Source organism: Chelonia mydas, chromosome 13 (assembly GCF_015237465.2).
Source record: "Chelonia mydas isolate rCheMyd1 chromosome 13, rCheMyd1.pri.v2, whole genome shotgun sequence".
Classification (NCBI taxonomy): Eukaryota; Metazoa; Chordata; order Testudines; family Cheloniidae; genus Chelonia; species Chelonia mydas.
This window is the reverse complement of record NC_051253.2, coordinates 33,919,989-33,925,187: the sequence shown is the minus strand read 5'-3', so window position 1 is coordinate 33,925,187 and position 5,199 is coordinate 33,919,989. Positions and strand designations below refer to the sequence as shown.

General features: G+C 45.3%; 1 pseudogene; it reads right to left on the bottom strand.

The window, feature by feature from the left end:
• Positions 1 to 2,927: 2,927 nt before the first annotated feature.
• Positions 2,928 to 3,879, bottom strand: LOC114021234 (annotated as a pseudogene).
• Positions 3,880 to 5,199: the final 1,320 nt, after the last annotated feature.

Sequence of the window (5,199 nt, the reverse complement as noted above, 5' to 3'; positions counted from 1 at the left end):
GTCCTGGTAAAATCAGGCCATGTTGTAACTTTAGGAGGGTTAAGGGTTCCCAAGCCACCTAGTGGATTTGAACACCCAAGCCCCTTTAAAATTCATGGGAGCTGTGGACTTAAAATCCTAGCAAGGGTGAAAGGCTCAGCCAAGGAGTCTAGCCCTGGTTGTGGGGCCGCAGGTGCAGTCCATAAAGCTCAGCCTCGCTCCTGAGTCTTGGTGTCTGTATATAAGGGTCTTCCCAGGACTTTGGGCCTGAAGTTTCCAAAGCAGTTGCTAGTTTTGGGTGTCAAGCTTGAGGCAGCCTGGATGTGTTCAGGGATACGTCTTCAGCAAAGCCTCTGAGATGCCCACAGGTAATCAGGGGGAACGCTGAGTTCAGAGGCCAAACCCTCATCCTCCCCTGGGGACACGGCTGGAGGTTGGGGAAGCCCAATTTCCATGTGAAGAGTTCTGGAGAAAAATCTTGCTCCTGTGTCATTTCCCAAGGATTTTTTTGTTTTTCTGTAAGAGATGAGGGGAGCTGAGCCCACATTGTGAAGTGCTAACAACACCATGCTGGCCTCAAATTGGGTACTGAAAAATTGAGATACCCCAAATCTTGGATCACTTGTGAAAATGTTGGCTCTCGTGCGATGAGTCATGAATGTGTAACCCTTCTGCCCGTCAGAGTTGGCAGCAACAAGGGCCGGGTTCAGTATCTAGGGGTTCCATTCCAATACACAATGCAAAACCAGCTCGAGCCCCCACCCAGTGACCACCCCCACCCCCGCTGGGTGCCTCTAAGAGGCAATACTTCCCCTCTCACAAGCACAGAGTCTGAGTGTAGCAAAAGCCTTTTAATAACAGAGAGAAACAATGTCGCATTATGTTGGGGAAACACCACCAACAGGATTCATAACACAACCCATGAGCAAAAAACCCATCCCAAGCAGATTGGGCTGTGTCCTTTCCTTTTGGTTCTTGAGTCCAGCAACCCAAAATCACCCAAAGTCCCAAAAGTCCAACAACCCAAAAGTCTCTGTCCCTGGTCAGTGCAGCCCCAGAGTCTGAAAGTTTATCTGCAGAGTTTTACCTTCCAACCTCGGTGGAGATGGGGGGGGCGGTGTTAAGGGGCACCTTACATGGTCCAAAGTCAATCACCCCACTCTCCATGGGGCTCCGCTCCACTCCACCAGCCGTCCCACAAATTGCTCCACTCTGCCAGCCGCCCCACAAGCCACTGTGCTCTGCCAGCCATCCTGCAAACTGCTCTGCACTATATCTTTCAGCTCCCCCACTACTTAACACAACACTCAGTGATTTCAGCTTGTAGTAGGGGAGCCTTAGTACTGGTGCACTATTAGCCCAAAGTGAATTCAGCTCAGCAGCCTGTAACTAGACTCTTAATGGAATCAAAATTAGCTCTGATATTCTACAGTAGAGAGAAAAGAAAGTGTCATTAGTATGTAAGGCCCTTACCAGAGAACCCATACCACCAGGTACTAATACCTATCCCCAGCTTCTCTCCATTCATGGGGTTTTGGAACCCAAGACCCTTGCCTAGTGAGTGCTGCTTAGTTGATGGTGAGTCCCTCCAGCATAACAAAAGGCCAAGTACAGTTCCACTGTCCTTGATTCACATAAACAGGATAATAACAGTTTATTCCTGCCCCAATAACAGAGAAACTGGGGCTCCTACAGCAGCCAAAGTGACCATCTAGGTGGGGTGGGTGTGTCTATGCAAATGAGATCAGCCCCTGAAGTTCTTTTCCACAACCCACCATGACTCGCCACCAGATGTCAGGGTAGAGCTCATCCTGACTCTGCTTACAGATGCTTGTGATGAGCCGGGCACACAGAGACTATGCACACTAGTAAGGTTTCATGCAGGCCCACCACTTGGCCATAGGAGCCATAGGGAATGGGACATGGGGGCTTTCCCATCTAGGGAGGGCCAGCTATGATCTGGGATAAACCGCCCATTGAGAAAGTTTATTCCAGCCCCTTAACAGTTCAGGTTTGTGACCTGAAGCCCAAGTATTTATATTTTTTTAACTGATGTAAATCTGCAAGCCTCACTGGTGTCAATGGTACATTGCTGATTTTCAGGGATTGAGGATCTGGTTCTGTATTTCCTTTGGTGTTTTAACAGAACTACAATAAACTGTCAAAGTCTTTCCCGTCTTTAATTATTTGATGGCTCTGTAGAAATTAGTAAAATACTTGGAGACAATTTCAGTTCTCAGTAACCTCAGTGCAGACTCTGGGGTTACCAAAGAGATTCTATAGAGTTATTCCATAGATATTCTGAAATGATTGAAGTTATTCAATAGATGCTATGGAATTATTCAACAGATACTACAAAATTACTCCAGAGTTATTCTGTAGTACCACAGAGCTATTCCATAGACACTAAACAATTACCTCACAGAAGATTGATAATACCAGCAATTATAAATGTTATTCTGTGGATAGTAAGGAGTTACTCAACAGAAACAACAGATTTACTTAACCCATACTACAGAAGTTTGGCACTGTTGTTCCATAATACTATACAGAGCTACTTCTTACATACTAGAGAGTTGCTGCATAGCTTCGCACAGATAATGCAGTGTTACTCAACAGGTACTGGAGAATTACCACAAAGTTACTCCACAGATGCTAAAGATTTATTCAGTGGATCCTTCAGAATTATTACAGAGCTACTCCAAAGTACTATAGAGATGCTCCATATATATAAGATAATTACTCCATAGACACCTTTGAGTTCATCCATACAACTGCAGCATTGTTCCATAGATACTATAAAGTTATTCAACAGATTTTATAGGTTTAATCAATAGGTACTGCAGAATTATTCCCGAATAACTGAGGCCGAAACTTGGCCTTACACATGACAATTAAAACACAAATAAAGTGCAAATACTCATACTTCTTCACTTTGCAATAGTGCTTTAACTTTTCACCCACCAGGATATGTACCTGTTGATTAACTTCCTCATGGAGCTTTTGATCTCCTTGTTCCTCAGGGTGTAGATCATGGGGTTGGTGAGGGGGAAGACCATGGTGTGGAACACGACCAGCACTTTCTCCAGGGGGCTGTCTGGAAGGGCAGGGCATAGATGTAGGCGGCTGGGCTGCACATCACGAAGACCACGATGATGTGCGAGACGCAGGTGGAGGCCACTTTGCTCTTCCCCCTGGGGGAGTGAGTTCACTGCCAGAGCAGCAGGGCGGCACAGGAGATGAGGAGGAGGACGAAGCACATCATGATGACCATGCCATTGTTGAGGAACATGATCATCTCCACTGTGCAGGTGCCAGCACAGGCCAGCTTCACCAGCTTATGGACGTCACAGAAGAAGTTGTCCAAGATGTTGGGGCTTCAGAAGGACAGCTGGATGGACAGACCAAAGAGGATGATGCCATGAATGAAGTCCCCTGCCCACGCTGCCCCCACCATGGTGCAGCAGATCCCTCTGTTCATGAGCATGGCATAGCACAGAGGTTTGCAGATGGCCACTTCGTGGTTTTAGGCCATGGCCATGAGCAGGAAGGCCTCGGCACCCCCCAGAAAATGGAGGAAGAAGAGCTGGGCCATGCAGCCCCCGTATGAAATGGTGTTGCAGAGGGAAAAGAAGTCGGCCAGCATCTTTGGGGGATCGGGGGGGGGGATGTGATGGAGCAGTAGCAGTTGTCCAGGAAGGCCAGATTGGCCAGGAAAAAAAACATGGGGGAGCTCAGGCAGGGGTCACTCTGGATGGTGAAGATGATGAGGAAATTCCCTAGGAGGATGATGATGTAGAAGAGCAGGAAGAAGAAAAAGAGGAGGAGCTGGACCTCCTGCATCTGGGATAGTCCCAGCAGGATGAACTCTGTCACCCCTGTGCAGTTCCCCTACTCCATCCCATCCATGTGAACCCCTGTCTTGATCACACATGGAGAATGAGAATGGATATGGTGACTCAATATTACAGCTGGTCGAAAAATGGAAAAAACATTTTTTATTAAAAATGTTCAAGATTGTTTTTTGTTTCAAAGGGTAGTAGAGAGCAACAAAGCTCTATAGAAATTAGTAAAATGCTTGGAGACAATTTTGATTCTTAGTTACACTAGTTCAGACTCTAGAGCTACCCACAGAGTTAGCAAATAGATGCTACCAAGTTACTTCATAGATATTATGAAATGGTTGGAGTTATTCAATAGATGCTATGGAATTATTCAACAGATACAACAAATGGAAGAGAGTGGAAGTTGACAGTAATGAATATAAACAGATATTAGGAATTGTAGAAAATTGATAAGGGAAGCCAAAGGACACAAAGAAACATAGATAATAGATCCTGTCAAACTAACTTAACATCTTGTTTGATGAGATTACAGGTTTGGTTGATAAATGTAATTGTGTTGATGTAATACACTTAGATTTCTGTAAGGCATTTGACTTGGTACTGCATGATATTCTTTGCACGAGGGGTCCCCCAGGGATTGCTTCTTGGCTTTGGTCCATTTAACGTTGTTATTAATGACCTTGAAGAAAACATAAAATCATAAACATAAAGTTTGCAGATGTCACAAAAAGCAGTGATGCTGAAAATGATTTTGGGGTCATGGTGGATAATGAGCTGAATATGAATTCCCAACGCGGTGGCACAGTTGGACTACAGTGATTCTGGGATGTATAAACAGGAATCTCAAGTAGGGATAGAGAGGTTTTTACCTCTGTGCTTGGCACTGGTGTGACCACTGCTGAAATCCTCTGTCCAGTTTTGCTGCCCACAGTTCAAGAAGGAGGTTGACAAATTGGAGAGGGGTCAGAGAAGAGCCACAAGAATGGTTAAAGGGTTAGAAAACCCACCGTGGAGTGACAGAGTTAAGGAGCTCGATCTATTTAGATTAACAAAGAGAAGGTTAAGGGGCAACTTGAGCACAGTCCATAGGTACCTACACGGGGAACGAATATTTGATCATGGGGTTTTCAATCTAGCAGAGAGAGGTGTAACATGATCCAGTGGCTGGAAGTGGAAGCTGGACAAAGGCGTAAACTTTGAAAGGTGTGGGTAATTAACCATTGGAGCAGTTTAGTAAGAGTCATTGTGGATTCTCCATCACTGACAAGTTTTAAATCAAGACTGGGTGTTTTTTCTAACAGATCTAGTCTTGGAATTAATTTGGGGCACTTCTTTGGCCTGTGTTATACAGGAGTTCAGACTGGATGATCAGAGT